Genomic DNA, 18384 nt, shown 5'->3' on the forward strand with positions numbered 1-18384 from the left:
GAAATGCTTCAGGAGAAATAGCTTACCGCTTCTTACTGAACTAACGGCAGCTCCTTGACAAATACTTTCATAGTGTACTTTATTTAATTGCTATTAGCCAAACATTCTCGATACTAGTGAGTTATGTATGGAGGAAGTAGATTTGTAGGGAATGGAATTTGCTTCTAGTCTGATCATTATTTTTACGGATGGTTAAATTTTTAGGAAAAGAGTCAGGTTCTTTTTTTTAATGGGGTATTAAGACAATTATTGAGTTGAATTGAGGTTTCTGCCACTTTCGTTACTAATGAATTATCCACAAAGGCTTAGATTTGTATAAAAAAGAGTCTGGTTATAGCCAATATAACACTGGGAGGAAGATTAAGTTTTGAGTGGGTGAAAAATGGTACTTATTTAGTAGCTGGTAAACATGTGAGTAGAAGTGTATTGAAATTGTTCATGAGACATAGGTTAGCGCTTCTTACTGAACTAATGGCAGCTCCTTGACAAATATTTTTATAATGTACTTTATTTTATTGCTATTAGCCAAACACTCTCAATACTAATGAATTATCTATGAAGGGGGTAGATTTGTAGGAAAAAGAATCTGCTTTTAGTCTGGTCGCTATTTTTATGGGCGGCTGAATTTGTAGGAAAAAGTCAGGTTCTTTTTTTTAATGGGGTATTAAGACAATTATTGAGTTGAATGGAGGGTTCTGCCACTTTCGTCATTAATGAAATATCCATGAAGGTTTAGATTTGTATGAAAAAGAGTCTGGTTCTAGCCAATATAATACTGGGAGGGGAATTAAGTTTTGAGGGGGGTGAAAAATTGACATAGTCTTTTAACTCTATAAAATAATGGATATTTCACATGGAAACTAAACCCTTTTTTCTATAGATTAATGAATTAGCACCACTATCAGTAGAGGGGGGGGGGGACCAGACCCACGAGGACAATACCCCTTCGAATCACGATCCGGACACTTTTTTTTTAAACTCCCACGAGAACCACGTGGTTTTTGGTTTTTGTCAGTGAGAATGGAAAAACAGGATTTTTCTCATTTGAAAAAACATGAATTTTCTCACATTGATGGTTGTTTCTTGGACGGTTATGTGCGTGTTGGTCAATTTATTTGTTGTTTTTCATAGATGTCAACAGTAATTTATGTCTGTTTAATGGTTTTTGTCAGTGAGAATGAAAAAACAGGAACTTTCTCACTTTTATGGATGTTTTATGGTTTTTGTCAGTGAGAATGAAAAAACAGGAATTTTCTCACATTGATGGTTGTTTCTTGGACGGTTATGTGTGTTGGTCAATTTGTTTGTTGTTTTTCATGGATGTCAACAGTAATTTATGGATGTTTTTATGGTTTTTGTCAGTGAGAATGGAAAAACAGGATTTTTCTCACTTGAAAAAACAGGAATTTTCTCACATTGATGGATGTTTCTTGGACGGTTATGTGCGTGTTGGTCAATTTATTTGATGTTTTTCATGGATGTTAACAGCAGTTCATGTCTGTTTTATGGTTTTTGTCATTGAGAATGAAAAAACAGAAACTTTCTCACTTTAATGGATTATTGAGTCTAATGGGGACAGGGTCAATGACACTTCCTTCAAGATCTTGTTGTTGTTGTTGCTCGAGGCAAATGTTATGAGTTTCCAGGAAACAGTTAGATCACATGTTTCCTTCTCAGCCAATCAGTGAGTCGGATACATCCCCCATCTCAACCAATCAGAGGGGGCGGAAATATTAGAAAAAGAGGATTGCAGGTTGGGTTAGTTTAGATTTTTAGTTTATTCTTTTATTAGTTATTTAGTTTAGATTTTTAGTTTATCTTAAGTTTATTTATTACCTTTATTTTAGTTTAGTTTTAGTTAGTTTAGTTTTAGATTAGAGTTTTAGTTTAGCTAGAGTTTTACTAGAGAGTTTTAGTTAGAGTTTTAATTTAGCAGTTTACTTTAGTTTTAGTTTGGTTTAGTTTAGATTTTTAGTTTAGTTTTAGTTTAACGTTTAATTTTATTTTAGAGTTTTGGTTTAGATTTATAGTTTATTTTAAGTTTATTTACTACCATAATTTTTAGTTTAGTTTTAGTTAGTTTTAAATTAGAGTTTTAGTGCAGCTAGAGTTTTAATAAAGAGTTTTAGTTAGAGTTTTAATTTAGCAGTCTAGTTTAGTTTTAGTTTAGTTTAGTTTAGATTTTTAATTTAGTTTTAGTTTAAAGTTTAGTATTATTTTATAGTTTTAGTTTAGATTTATAGTTTATTTTAAGTTTATTTATTACCATAATTTTTAGTTTAGTTTTAGTTAGTTTTAGATTAGAGTTTTAGTTTAGCTACAGTTTTACTAAAGAGTTTTATTTAGAGTTTTATTTCAGCAGTTTAGTTTACTTTTAGTTTAGTTTAGTTTAGATTTTAGTTTAGCTTTAGTTTAATGTTTAGTTTTATTTAGAGTTTTAGTTTATTTTAAGTTTATTTATTAAATTTATTTTTAGTTTTAGTTAGTTTTAGATTAGAGTTTTAGTTTAGCTAGAGTTTTACTAAAGAGTTTTAGTTAGAGTTTTAATTTAGCACTTTAGTTTAGTTTTAGTTTAGTTTAGTTTAGATTTTTAGTTTAGTTTTAGTTTAAAGTTTTATTTTAGAGTTTAGTTTTAGTTTAGTAGTTAAGTTTAGTTTGAGTTTAATGTTTAGTTTTATTTTAGAGTTTTAGTTAGATTTTCAGTTTAATTTAGTTTTAGTTTAGAATTTTAGTTAGTTTAAAAGTTTAGATCTTAGTTAGTTTAGTAGTTTAGATTTTTAGTTAGAGTTTTCTTTTAGAGTTTTAGTTAGATTTTCAGTTTAATTTATTTTAGTTTTAGGTTAGTGTTCAGTTTATTTTAGAATTTTAGTTAGTTTAAAAGTTTAGATTTTAGTTAGTTTAGTAGTTTAGATTTTTAGTTTAGTTTTAGTTTAATGTTTAGTTTTATTTTAGTTAGATTTTCAGTTTAATTTATTTTAGTTTTAGATTAGTGTTTAGTTTTAGTTAGTTTAGTAGTTTAGTTAGTTTAGTGTTAGTTAGTTTAGTAGTTTAGATTTTTAGTTTAGTTTTAGTTTAATGTTTAGTTTTCTTTTAGATTTTTAGTTAGATTTTCAGTTTAATTTATTTTAGTTTTAGATTAGTGTTTAGTTTTTAGTTTAGAATTTTTAGTTAGTTTAAAAGTTTAGATCTTAGTTAGTTTAGTAGTTTAGATTTTTAGTTTAGTGTTAGTTAGTTTAGTTTTCTTTTAGAGTTTTAGTTAGATTTTCATTTTAATTTATTTTAGTTTTAGGTTAGTGTTTAGTTTTTAGTTTAGAATTTTAGTTAGTTTAAAAGTTTAGATATTAGTTAGTTTAGTAGTTTAGATTTTTAGTTTAGTTTTAGTTTAATGTTTAGTTTTATTTTAGTTAGATTTTCAGTTTAATTTAGTAGTTAAGAGTTTTAGTTAGTTTTTAGTTTAGAATTTTTAGTTAGTTTTTTAGTTTAGATCTTAGTTAGTTTAGTAGTTTAGATTTTTAGTTTAGTTTTAGTTTAATTTTCAGTTTTAGTTAGATTTTCGTTAGATTTTCGTTAGAAATGAGTTTTAGTTAGATTTTCAGTTTAGATTTTAGTTTTAGATTAGTGTTTAGTTTTTAGTTTAGAATTTTTAGTTAGTTTATAAGTTTAGATCTTAGTTAGTTTAGTAGTTTAGATTTTAGTTAGTTTAGTTTTCTTTTAGAGTTTTAGTTAGATTTTCAGTTTAATTTATTTTATTTTTAGATTAGTGTTTAGTTTTTAGTTTAGAATTTTTAGTTAGTTTAAAAGTTTAGATCTTAGTTAGTTTAGTAGTTTAGATTTTTAGTTTAGTGTTAGTTTAGTTTTCTTTTAGAGTTTTAGTTATATTTTCAGTTCAATTTATTTTAGTTTTAGATTAGCGTTTAGTTTTTAGTTTATAATTTTTATTTATTTTAGAAGTTTGGATTTTAATTAGTTTATTATTTTAGTTTTTATTTTATTGTTAGTTAGTTTAGTTTTAGATTAGAGTTTTAGTTTAGCTACAGTTTTGCTAAAGAGTTTTAGTTAGAGTTTTAATTTAGCAGCTTAGTTTTAGTTTAGTTTAGTTTTTTAGTTTATTTTTAGTTTAATTTTTAGTTTTATTTCATAGTTTTAGTTATATTTTAACTTTAATTTAGTTTAGTTTTAGTTAATAGTTTAGTTTTAGTTTAGAATTTTTAGTTAGTTTAGTAGTTTAGATTTTAGTTAGTTTAGTAGTTTAGTTTTTAGTTTAGTGTTAGTTAGTTTAGTTTTAGATTAGAGTTTTAGTTTAGCGTTTTTAGCTAGAGTTTAGTTTTAGTTTAGTAGTTAAGTTTAGTTTTAGTTTAGAGTTTTATTTAAGAGTTTTAATTAGAGTTTTAATTTAGAAGTTTAGTTCAGTTTTAGTTTAATTTTAGTTTAGTTTTAGATTAGTGTTTAGTTTTAGTTTAGTTTTAGTTACTTTAGTTTTAGTTTAGAGTTTTAGTTTAGCTAGAGTTTTACTAAAGAGTTTTAGTTAGAGTTTTAATTTAGCAGTTTAGTTTAGTTCTAGTTTAGTTTAGATTTTTAGTTTAGTTTTAGTTTAATGTTTAGTTTTATTTTTGTGTTTAGTTTTTAGTTTTAAATTTTTAGTTAGTTTAATAGTTTAGATTTTAGTTAGTTTAGTAGTTAAGATTTTAGTTAGTTTAGTAGTTTAGATTTTTAGTTAGAGTTACAGTTTAGATTTTTAGTTAGTTTAGTAGTTTAGTAGTTTAGAGTTTAGTGTTAGTTAGTTAGACAGTTTAATTTAGTAGTTTAGTTTAGTTTCAGTTTGGTTTAGTTTAGATTTTTATTTTAGTTCAAGTTTATTTTTAATTTAGTTTTATAATTTATATTTTTTTTATTTTTAGTTCAGTTTTAGTTTAGAGTTTTTATCTAGAGTTTAGTTTTAGTTTAGTAGTTAAGTTTAGTTTGAGTTTAATGTTTAGTTTTATTTTAGAGTTTTAGTTAGATTTTCAGTTTAATTTAGTTTAGTTTTAGATTAATGTTTAGTTTTAGTGTAGAATTTTTAGTTTGTTTAGTAGTTTAGATTTTACTTAGTTTAGTAGTTAAGAGTTTTAGTTAGAGTTATAGTTTAGATTTTTATTTAGTTTAGTAGTTTAGAGTTTAGAGTTTAGTTTTAGTTAGTTAGACAGTTTAAATTTTTAGTTAGTTTAGTAGTTTAGTTTAGTTTTAGTTTAGTTCAGATTTTTAGTTTAGTTTTAGTTTAATGTATAGTTTTATTTTAGTGTTTAGTTTCTAGTTTGGAATTCTTAGTTAGTTTAGTAGTTTAGATTTTAGTTAGTTTAGTAGTTTAGTTTTTAGTTTAGTGTTAGTTAGTTTAGTTTTAGATTAGAGTTTTAGTTTAGCTACAGTTTTGCTAAAGAGTTTTAGTTAGATTTTCAGTTTAATTTAGTTTAGTTTTAGATTAGTGTTTAGTTTTAGTGTAGAATCTTTAGTTAGTTTAATAGTTTAGATTTTAGTTAGTATAGTAGTTTAGATTTTAGTTAGTTTAGTTGTTTAGTTTCTTAGTTTAGTTTAGTAGTTTAGATTATAGTTAGTTTAGTAGTTTAGTTTTTTGGTTTAGTTTTAGTTAGTTTTGTTTTAGATTAGAATTTTAGTTTAGCTACAGTTTTGCTAAAGAGTTTTAATTTAGTAGCTTAGTTTGGTTTTAGTTTAGTTTAGTTTTATATTAATGTTTAGTTTTAGTTTAGAGTTTTAGTTAGTTTAGTAGTTAAGAGTTTTAGTTAGAGTTACAGTTTAGATTTTTTAGTTAGTTTAGTAGTTTAGAGTTTAGTTTTAGTGTAGAATTTTTAGTTTGTTTAGTAGTTTAGATTTTAGTTAGTTTACTAGTTAAGAGTTTTAGTTAGAGTTATAGTTTAGATTTTTATTTAGTTTAGTAGTTTAGAGTTTAGAGTTTAGTTTTAGTTAGTTAGACAGTTTAAATTTTTAGTTAGTTTAGTAGTTTAGTTTTTTAGTTTAGTGTTAGTTAGTTTAGTTTTAGATTAGAGTTTTAGTTTAGCTACAGTTTTGCTAAAGAGTTTTAGTTAGAGTTTTAATTTAGCAGCTTAGTTTTAGTTTAGTTTAGTTTTTTAGTTTAGTTTTAGTATAACGTTTAGTTTGATTTTAGAGTTTTAGTTAGATTTTCAGTTTAATTTAGTTTAGTTTTAGTTAATAGTCTAGTTTTAGTTTAGAATTTTAGTTAGTTTAGTAGTTAAGAGTTTTAGTTAGAGTTATAGTTTAGATTTTTTAGTTAGTTTAGTAGTTTAGAGTTTAGAGTTTAGTTTTAGTGTAGAATTTTTAGTTAGTTTACTATTTTAGTTTAGTTTTAGTTTAGTTTAGGTTTTTAGTTTAGTTTTAGTTTAGTTTTAGTTTAGTTTTATTATTTATATTTTGTTTAGTTTTAGTTCAGTTTTAGTTTAGCGTTTTTATCTAGAGTTTAGTTTTAGCTTAGTAGTTAAGTTTAGTTTTAGTTTAACATTTAGTTTTATTTTAGAGTTTTATTTAGATTTTCAGTTTAATTTAGTTTAGTATTAGATTAGTATTTAGTTTTAGTGTAGAATTTTTAGTTAGTTTAGTAGTTTAGATATTAGTTAGTTTAGTAGTTTAGTTTTCGTTTAGAGTCTTACTTAGTTTAGTAGTTAAGAGTTTTAGTTAGAGTTATAGTTTAGATTTTTAGTTAGTTTTGGTTAAGTTTAGATTTTTAGTTTAGTGTTAGTTAGTTTAGTTTTCTTTTAGATTTTTAGTTTATTTTAAGTTTAATTTATTTCAGTTTTAGATTAGTGTTATTTTTTAGATTAGAGTTTTAGTTTTACATAAGAGTTTTAGTTAGAGTTTTAATTTAGTAGCTTAGTTCAGTTTTAGATTAGAGTTTTAGTTCAGCTACAGTTTTGCTAAAGAGTTTTAGTTAGATTTTCAGTTTAATTTAGTTTAGTTTTAGATTAGTGTTTAGTTTTAGTTAGAGTTATAGTTTAGTAGTTTAGAGTTTAGAATTTATTTTTAGTTTAGTTTTAGTTAGTTTAGTTTTAGATTAGAGTTTTAGTTTAGCTAGAGTTTTACCTATGAGTTTTAGTTTGAGTTTTAGTTTACTTTTAGTTTTAGTTTTTTTTTTTTAGTTAAGAGTTTTAGTTTTACTTTAGAATTTTAGCTAGAGTTTAGTTTGGAGTTTTAGTTTAGTTTTATTTTAATGTTCTATTTTAGATTTTAGTATAGTTTAGTTAGTTTATTTATAGTTATGGTTTTGAAGTGCCTAAAAGGGAAAATAAAGGCCGTTGTTCGTGTAGTTTCTTCAGTGTCATAACGTCAACTAATAGTCTTTTCTACTGTTCGCTGGAAGACATACTGTAATTTCTTTTTTGAAAATGTCGGTGACTACGCGTAGATCCTCGGGTGTGCTCTGATTAAGATCCAGCAAAATGTAACCGTAGGACTTGCTAGTCGCCTGAGTGTACGCGGAAAACATAATTTTTGGGGCGCTGGGTTATATCTTTTTTTTGTGATTTATTAGTGCGATAGAATCCCGAACGACTCGATAGATAATATAGATGGTACAATTCAAAGCAAGGGTTCGCATACATTTGCTCTGATGAAACAGATTGTGTAGAACTAGGGTTATGGAAATGTGTTCATGATGAGAGCGAACAGTGAGTTGCTGTAGCATTTCCTGTGAGAACTGTTCAATGGATTCAACCAAATCATCAATAATCAACCACGAGTCCGATTCAATACTATTGAAAACATCAAGTCCTCGTATGAATTGCATTGGTATGGTTGTGGCAATAGCTTTTATTTGATCATAGGACTCCTGTCAAATACTATAGCAATAGAAGATTTTTTCGCTTTTTCCAAAAACATTTTATCGCAATGTTTAATTGTTTTAGCTAAAAGTGTTGTTTTCCCCGACATTGAGGGCCCACACAGAAACAATCTGAAGGGTTGTTTAAATTGATACATACTGTTGACAACAGTCGGACTATGACTAACTGTAAATCATACATGTCCAATGAATAAGTAGTAGCAATAATTTTTCCGTAGATCTATCTATTCAAGAACAACAAAAAACAATATTTCATGGCAGCATTTATTTCGACAATATGAAAACAAATATTTGTTCAACATGAACAATGATAACAAAAATAATCACTTTGTTCAACAAGAACCTGACAAAATTTCATGGTCAACATGAAAACTCTATTTGTTCAACATGAACATTGACTTAAACACTTTTCTGTACAAAAAAAAACACTTTCTGACAAAAACAAAAAACACTTGGAACATGAACTAGCACAGTTGAATATTACAGTGAATTTAATGGTAGGGTCCCCCCCCCCCAGGGGCCGGCCGCAGGAAGGGTCCCCCCCCTGGGGGCCGCGTTGGAAAAAAAATAGTTGCCGTCACTGCTATAGGTTAGTGGTTGGGTTAGTTGGGTCAGTGGTGGTGGCGATGGTTAGTTAATTTATGAGCAGGTTAGTAGGTTAGTCAGATTAGGTTAATTTATCCAGACCAAGTTGATTACGATAGTCTATGCATTCAACTCGGTCTGAAATACGCTAGTGGCCATGAGGTAGAACACTCACACCATTCTCGAGCGCATTGACTTTGTCAGATATACATGACATTGTATTCTTTTCCACACTCATAGTATAATTTCTATACTCTAGAGAGCGAATTGCAAGCACTTGTTCTCTCGGCACTAGGCTACTTTCTACACAGTCTCTGTACACGCTCATGTTGAAATTGCTCTTTACAAAGTGTGTAGGCATCCCTTTACACGCCTTCTTTTCATCTCCATTATGTGTTTTAACGCAATAAACTTTGGGGCCCGGGAACACCCCCTGGATATCAAATCACTCCCTGTCTCTGATTTTAACAGTAGTAGTTGGTTGGGGGATTAATGTTACACCAACTCGGGGTAGAAGTTTGGAGTCTAGTTGGTGAAATCCATCTGCGGGCTGATGTATTCCCCATTTTCTAAATCCCCCAATAAATCTTCAGTCCCATTTACCTTTAGCAGCATAGAATCTGTATCCCCATACTAAATTTGAACCTCCCCCTCCCGTGGCCATTGCACCTTGCATACATTGTAAAAGAAGGACAACATGAGCTTTTTTGAAATTTCTAGTACTGAACTGCCGCCTGCTATATTCTTGTTCAGTACCACAATTCACTTTTTGCTCTGTAGAAGAACCATGCTGGTCTCTATGCGCGTGAACGATGTAAATTTTAGATCGCCAATAATTCGAGCACACTAGAGGGTTAGTCACGACATCGCAGCGAGATCTATTACGTACGCTCTCACAAATTTTGCCAAACGCTGAATTTAGAATGAGCTTATACAATTCCTTCTCTACCTTGGAATTTGCCCTAGAGCGTTTATCGACAAAAGTTTCGATAAACGTCTTTAAATAAGGTTTCTGATTGAACTGTAGGACCCTGTGTATTTTGGTGATTTTGAAACCATTGTTCACCATCCAATGCAAAAGCACATGGTGAACAACGATATTCTCCTTAGGATCCAAATCAGAAATCAGTTTTGCCTGGAGGAGGTCTAATGCATCCGCATATCCTCAACCTATGATCAATTGTAGGGGCTCAATGAGTCTCTGGTCATTGATAGATTGATACAGGGAAAAACAAAATCTTTGACGGAATCGTGAAGTACCAGCGGAATGTGACCGTCAATTTCAAAGAACCATCCTTGTGGCCCGTTGTGCTCAACTGTGGTAATGTCAGGGAACTAACAAGAATTCTCAAGCCATTGATAGCTCCCACACGGCAAAGAGTAGTGGGACATTGCCGAGGGGTATAACGAGTTCATGTCCAAGAACACTGCATTTGACTTTACACCGGTGCTTTGTCCGCTCGGATCGGTTGACAAGACGCGGTCCCCATGAAAAACATACCCTCCTCTCATTGAACGCTCTACAAAAAGGTGCTGATCTACATTTGTGATTAGGCCTATTTCCTCCCTACTAATTTTTTAAATTAAATCCATTACTAAATTGGGCATGGAAAAATAATATCCAATATCTAACCCTAACTCTGAATAGATTTGGTCTGTATTCTTACAGACTACATCCAACAGAGTTAGAACTTCACTGGCCAAGTACAGTCTACAATAATCCCACCCTTTTTTACAATTCCCACTGGACCACACCTTCTTGGCAAACTCATACTCCTCGGCTGTGCATTCACTGTTGGTCAGTGAATTGTAAAAAGCTTCAATGTGAGGTACTGTCCCCTCACTTAAGCAAGCACCAGAACTGTAATAATCGTATGCGTATACACCTTTGCAGGTTAATAGGTCATACATTTCACTGTCTGGAAAGTGCTGTTTAAGCAAGGGAAAGCTATCGAAATTGTCGCTTTTCTGCACTTGAATCAATTGACTCAATGCCTTGGGAAAAAAACTAAAATAATCTAAAAACCTGATTTTATTCCAGCACGTATGTCCATTATCCACTACCTGCCATTTCAGTTCGAGAAGCAACAACTTCTCGGCCGATGATAATAAACTTCACTTTTCCCCTCATTTAAATAAAAAACCTTTAAAACAATAGAAACCTTAATTGACTCCCTACCTCCCCACAACTGAATTTGCTTCTCCAGCACTGCACGAATTTTATCTAAACAGGCATGCACAATTTCTACCGGATCAAAAACAAAATGTCCTCCCATAAGTGTATTAAAAGGATCTCCAAAGGTCGCAGTGAAAACAACTATATTATTTAATATTGAATTTGACAATTGAAGGTCTGGAATAGTTGTTGGCCCCGTGGGGATATTACTCTCTCCCCCCCTGGGGTCTCCGAGAGGCGGGGTCTGTTCCAATTCAGGTGTTTGACGTGGACGTATGTAATCAGTGGGGGATAGAGAAGGGTTCCCAGTTAATTCGTCTGTAAAATTCTCTAAAAGCTGTAGTGTATCTTGATTCAAATTCCCCTGTCCAACTGCGCTATAATCTACGTATAGAAAATCATCTAAAAACCCATCAATATTGTCTAGAATATTGTTAATGATACCGTCCCATGTTGAATTGTTGTTGGAGAGCTCCTCTCCTCCAACTGATTACGATGGTGAATAAGGGACCAATGCTCCAACCTATAAATGAAAAAATAGCTTATTTTCAAAGTGTTCAAATCATCCCTACTGTTAAAATTTGGATTATTATTTAAAGTCAGTGCTTAGTAGTAGCATTTGGTTAATTCAACTGAAAGCAGTTAATTTCTAACTTAATATAAGATATTTACAATCTAAAACATCGCTTTACATAGAAGGCGGCAATTTGATTTTGTTCAAAAAATAGTTTATTTTCAATCTGTTAAAATCTACCATGCTTTTTTTTTTTTTCGCGGCGCTTCTCGGGCCTGCAGCGCATCCCGCGGCGCTTCTCGGGCCTGCAGCGAATCTCGCGGGCGCTTCCCGCAGCGCCTCTCGGGCCCGCAGCGCTTCCCACAGCGCTTCCCGACCGGCTCCCATAAAAACTTTACATAATGCCCGTCAAAAGTTGAAATATTCGCTTAGACAGCATAAGTCGCTATTTCTCTCTAATTCCATACTGGTTCGGTGAACTCATGAGTTTAATTATTGTAACCCGTCGCGTGAGTGTTCCGATTTCCAAGACTGAACTTCAACAGGTAAGAAAATGCAACAATTAAATGCCGGGAACCGCTAGCTTGGTTTCCCCTTGCTGAAATCTTGGCACGATAGAAAGCTATTTTAAAACATTCAGTGCAAATTAGAACGCCAATATGTGCAATAGATAAAAGGAATAATCTCTCTCTTAAAACTATGTGAAGAATAGCATTCACAGAGTTTCAAAGGTACCTAAAAATATTCGCTTATGAGAGAGCGGTGAAGAGATAGGGGGAATGCATAGAAAATAGCAAAGATTAGAAAAAAAGAGCAGTTTGACAAGCAAAAAAATTACATTTAGATATCTCTGAGGGAGGGCGGAGAAAATAATGGTTGGGGGTGAGGGGTTAATATATCAGAGATACACTTTTACACAATGTTGAAAAATAGTGAAAAGAAAGGACTAAAAAACATTGGAAGAAATAGATTTATATTTTTATAAGATAGGTAGGAAAAAATGCTCACATTTGCAAATCCTGACTGCACTTGGGTGCCAGATGGTCCAGGTAATGTGTGTTCGATGGCGGACGGGGCGACGTTAATCTCTTGTGCAGCTGGGGCAGCAATGGCACATGGCTGTGCAGCCGGGACAGCTCCTGAGACCCTTGAAAAAGCATGATGAGAGACAACCTCATGATCTTGCGTAGGTGGGGCTTCGACATTGTAGCTAACCACCCACTCTCTCTTTAACTTTCTGATAGGCTGCATTGGGGCTGCCTCACCCTCTCTTGCTCTCTTTACAGCTGGAGGGGCCGAAATACATTCTTCATAATTTGCCTTAAAGAAGAGAAAAAAGTTAGTATGATGAATAATTTCTCCCCTTTTTACAGAAGGAGAATTAGTATCCACACTAACCAGAATTTTGTCTACCCCCCCTAAATTTAGGAAAATTAACCCTCCCTATGTCTACCCTCTCATTGAGTTAATCTTGCGATTTATTCAAGTGAAAGGCATATCAATAAAGAATATATCTTACTGCCTTTTTATTCAAATGTTATAGCTAAAATCACTAAAATTTCGAAGAGAAATGGTTAGACACTAAAGTCGATAACACTTATCTTTTCATTTCTATTTTGTCAATATTAAAATTGCTAACCCCCTACCCCTACAAAAATCCGGGATTCACGCTGCCCTCCCCTAAAGTTAAGAAAATTAACCCACCCTTGGTCTACCCTCTCATTGAGTTAATCTTGCAATTTATTCAAGCAAAAGGCATATCAATAAATAATATATCTTACTGCCTTTCATTCAAACGTTATAGCTAAAATCACTAAATGTCGAAGAGAAATGGTTAGACACTGAAGTAAGAAACAATTATCTTTTCATTTCTATTTTGTCACTATTAAAAGTGCTAACCCCTCCCCAACAAAAATCCTGGATTCACGCCTCCTCCCCTAAATTTAGGAAAATTAACCCACCCTAGGTCTACCCTCTCATTGAGTTAATATCGCGATTTATTCAAGCAAAAGGCATACCAATAAAGAATATATCTTACTGCCTTTCATTCAAACGTTTTTGCTAAAATGACTAAATGTCGAAAAGAAATGGTTAAACACTGAAGTAAGAAACACTTATCTTGTCATTTCTACTTTGTCCATATTAAAAGTGCGAACCCACACCCCCAACAAAAATCGTGGATTCATACTCCCCTCCTTGGAATATAAGGGAAACTTTATCGAAAGAAAGCTTGAAATAATCCCGTTTCACTCTTACATAGAATCCCAATGCCCTAAATATCTATCGCTATTTTCAGACAAAATTAGCTGTCCGATAATTTCAGACAAACACAGAATTACGTAAAAGCACTAAAACCTAGATTGCCTAAAACCAGCTAATGTATACAAACAGGAAAAGGGTGACAGCTAATTATAGGCCTCACGCTGGAGCCTTCTGTCAAAACCAGAGCGGGTTAATAACAACAGTGACGGAAGTCAGTGGTCGCTTTTAGCCAGGATATAGAACACTTAAAATTGCATAAATTTAACGAAATGAAAATTATTTCTATTTGCGAGAATTTGATTGTAAAAACAATGAGGGACGGGTTTAGGTTTAGGTAATAAAAAGAACACCTTATATGTTTTCTAGCGAGTATAAAGATTGCATAGTGATGTTTGTACTAGAGTGGGAGGGGGGAGGGAGGGGATTTACCTGAATAGCCTGGAGGGTGACCATGGAAAATAATTTTATTTTGAAAATAAAAATGAAAACGGAACTTACACGGTAAATTGAGGTTGCCAATGCTTCAAACTCATCAATTATGTCAGTTGTTATATCCATTGTGTCACAATAGTTTCTGATAATTTAATCACAATGCATGTCCGTTATATACGAAATCTCAAGGGCGAATTGTTATGTAAGCAAGCCCTCTGATTGGCTGAAAAGGAAACACGTGATCTAACTGTTTTCTATTTCTGGAAACTCTTAACATTCGCTGAGAGCGTGCCCAAAACAACAACAACAACAAATGCTGTTTCCTATTTCTGGACACCTTGACATTCACGATCGATTACACAATCAAGTTCTCGGAAATTCACTTCCCCCTCGTGTCCTAGATCAATAACATTGTTCCCGTTATAATTCAATGTGCATGTGCAACCTTTGCCCCGGAGTTATTACACCTAGATGAACAACAAAAAAATCGACCTTGAAAAAAGAGGTCATTGACACACTTTGAATACGCAATCAATTTCTCAGAAATCCATCTCCCCTAGGGACTCTATGCCCATATTTGGTGTTAAAAAAAGATGTAGGTGGCAGCAGGGGTGAGTCGTGGGACCTCATGATGGGGTTCTACTCAATTTTAGCACGTTTTAGTTCTCAGGCTACAGGTATAGGAAACTTCATAGCCACCATTTTTAAGCCTCTTTTAAACACGTAGAAATCCTATATAAAAAACTCCATAGATCATGTTGAGAAGTTAAAAAATCAAGGTAAAGCAAAAAATACAATTTTATTTAGCTTTGATGCAGTTTCTATTTACTGTTTATGCAAGGTCCATAAGTGTGAGCAGGCTTTACAAAGAAAATTAGAGGAAAATTCAGCTTGGTCGGATTATAAAACTTTGGAAATGGATACAATAATGACCCTTTTTCGTCTTTGCAACAAGTTCTCCTCGTATTTTAAATTCAAAACAAATTTTTCCTTCAAATAATGGGCTTATCCATGGGCACTGTCTTGTCTCCTTATTTGGCAAATTTTTACATGGATTTCATAGAACAGTCTGCCTTGAATACTTTCCACTTAAAACACTCTATCTGGTTTTGTTTTGTTGATGATATCCTTTCTGTTTGGGAACATGGACAAGACTCTCTAAGAGATTTTTGGCACATTTGAATTCTTTTGATTCGAATTTCCAGTTCACAATGGAACTCGAAGATTCAGGTAAGCTGCCTTTCTTGGATGTTTTGATTATAAAATCTAATCCTAGTCTTGAATTTTCTATATATAGAAAGCCGACTCATAATGATCGATATCTACATTTTTCTTCCAATCACCCTCCTTCTGTGAAAAGAGGGGTAATAATCTCTTTAGTCGACAGAGTTTCAAAAATTTGTGCCCGTAATCATATAAATTCTGAATTAAATTATGTCAAGGATATTCTTTTCTGCAGTTACTCAATCAAACTTATTGAAAATATAATAGATAGACGATTAAAAAAGATAAAAGAACAAAATATGGAGCTTGTCCTCCTTAATTCAGTAACCTCGGAGTTTGAAAAAAAAACTTTAATTTTTTTACATTACATTCTGTAACGTGACGATAAACTTGGAAAAATTTAAAAAAAAACATAATCTCTCTGTTTTTTTCAAACCCAAACTCAAATCTGAACACTTTCATTTCAGGAATGGATATAACGGACCCTGTACTAGGTAGTGGCGTCTACAGAATCCCGTGTTATTGTGGAAAATTTTACATTGGTAGCCCCCATCAGCAACTAGGTGAACGTTTGCATGAGCACAAAATTTCAGTAGATAAGTCCCTGAGATTAAAAAATAACAATGACAACTTTAATTCGGCTTTGGCTTCGCATATTTTCGTAAATCCGACCCATCTAGTTCTGTTTGACGAGGCAACTTTAATATCAACTGTAAAGGGCGTACCACAAACTTTTGAAGAGGTAATTGAGATAAAAAAAATATATGAACCAAAATTTAGCAATAAATAGAGATACTGGAGATATTTCATTAATCCCAATTTACGACAGTTTAATCTTGAAGGACTCAACCAATATTTTCACCCGGTATAACTTAAAAGAACCTATTTGCATATCTAATGAAAACCGAAATTGTAGACCAGCTAAAACGATTGCAAGGCAAAAGATCCTTGCTCAATCATCTTGGTAAATTCATTTTCATTGATTCCTGCCTGTTTTTATTCAGTGTCTGTTCTGTCTTTGTAAAGTAAACTTCGAAAGGTTAGATTTTTGTTTTTTTCTCTCTTTGTCTTCTTTTTTGTTGAGCACTGAGGACGACTTGGCGGAGGTCCTTGTCGAAATATTTGCTTATATTTTGTTCATCTTCATGGTTCGCCACTGGCTGACAAAATCCTCGTTTTTTCACCCTTTCTGATTTTATTTTTCATTTTGTTAGTTTCTCTCTTCTCTGAGTTTCATTTGTCATGTATAGCCAGTGTGGTCTAAGAATGTATCTGGGGGTCTAGTTGCCCTCCAATCAATTTAGACTATTAAAAAGGGCACTAGCCCTTTGAATTTCTAAACGAGTGAGCCTTTTTTAAAGTTTCAGCGACAACGCCTTCTATAAAAACCTTATATGCCCCCAGGGCATAACTTAAAACCCTTGCCCTGAGGCTTGTGGGGGAGTGTCCTCCTCAAAAACATATTTTCTATCTGGAAATTAGCTAAGCTGAACAAAATGACTATCTCAAAATTTTGATTTAATATGTTTGGGGGAATATGGGCGTGGGGGGGGGCTAGTTGCCCTCCAATCACTTTCGACTATTAAAAAGGGCACTAGCCCTTTGAATTTATAATTGCAGGAGCCTTTTTTGAAGTTTCTACGGCAACGCCTTCTATAAAAAACCTTATATGCTCCCAGGGCATAACTTAAAACCCTTGCCCTGAGGGTTGTGGGGGAGTGTTCTTCTCAAAAAGATGTTTTCTATCTGAAAATCAAATACACTGAACAAAGTGGCTATCGAAAAATTTTTATTGGATGTGTTTTGGGGAATGATGGGTGTGGGAGGAGGGCTGGTTTCCCTCCAATCACTTCCGACTATTAACCAGGTCACTAGCCCTTTGAATTTCCAAACAAATGATCTTCTTTTGAAGTTTCTAGGACAACACCTTCTAAAAAAATCTTTTTATGCCCCCAGGGCATAACTTAAAACCCTCGCCCTGAGGGTTGTGGGGGAGTGTCCTCCTCAAAAATATATTTTCTATATGGAAATCAACTACGCTGAACAAAATGGCTATCTCAAAATTATGATTGGATGTGTTTGGGGGAATGATGGGCGTGGGCGCTAGTTGCCCTCCAATCATTTTCGACTATTAAAAGGGCACTAGAATTCTCGATCTCCAATCAAGTGAAGTTTCTACGACGACCCCTTCCATTTGAAGCGCCTCTGGGAAAAAATAATAATATTAAATACATAAATAATAAAACGTTGGAGCCGTATGGCCTTTACTATAGGCAACGCTACAGCGTTGCAACTGATTAGTGGCTTCACATGGCCATTGGTGCCATAAGTTACTTAGCTTAAGTATGGAAAATGGTTTATCATTGGTCAGCTAAAAACTATACACCAATCGGAAACAGTTTCAAATTCGTATAGTCATCGTGTAAACTAACGTCATCGTCCTTCTTAGCGGATGTGAAGCTATTTCATCTAGTAGTACCCTGGGCCTGTAAACCTTTTCTTCTTTAGTGCCAAATTTTTCTCTAAAAGTGACTGTAATAAACTTGATTCTGCAGGATACTTCAAATATGGTGTTGCAAGTAGTGGCACTAAAAAGAAAAAAAACAGAAAGGAGGACAGGGCGATTATTCGGATTTTTAACAATGAAATTATAAAACGACATTTTTTTAATCTATGCGTGGGGGAGGGGTATTTTATTCTTTTTTCCGCACTTTTACTGAAAATACAAAAATTGTATTTTTATAATCTAGGCGTGGAATCACCAGAACCCCCTCCAATTAGTGCCCGAACTGCAAGTCAAAATCCCGAAACAGTCATTGAAAAAGAGTTATTTTTAATACTGATTTGGGCAAATAGAAAAATAGTAGCATGACTTGTCTTGTGGCTCTTGCCATTCTCAGGAGGTACTGGGATAATTTCACATTTCATAAGGTATTTACAATAAGAGAAATGTATTTTTCACGATTATTTTAGAAGCTCCCCAATTGAAAAATTAGGTACTCAAGCTTAAAAATTGATTATAACAGGAATTTCATGAAAATGACCTGTATAGGCCAAAAATTTGTTTCATCGAATGATTATTCATTGCAAAGACACTCAATACTTTTAGTTACCTTTTCAAAAATATGGTATTACCCTCCCTTGGTGCAACTTCTAAAATTTAGATGGCACAATCTATAGATATTTTATAATAGAAAGCCATGAGTAGATTTTTTTTTGAAGGAACTTTCTCCAAGTTCCTTAAAAAATGGAGCTCGTCCGCAAGGATGCAAACTTTGTTTGCTGACCACGTGCCACTGGAAGTTCCGGAAGTTCCAAGTCCGTAATATGATCCATATTAAATTTGTT

The sequence above is a fragment of the Artemia sp. Qi Xiang Cuo genome, unplaced genomic scaffold, assembly GCF_049724085.1.
Source record: "Artemia sp. Qi Xiang Cuo unplaced genomic scaffold, ASM4972408v1 HiC_scaffold_23, whole genome shotgun sequence".
In the NCBI taxonomy this organism is placed as follows: Eukaryota; Metazoa; Arthropoda; class Branchiopoda; order Anostraca; family Artemiidae; genus Artemia; species Artemia sp. Qi Xiang Cuo.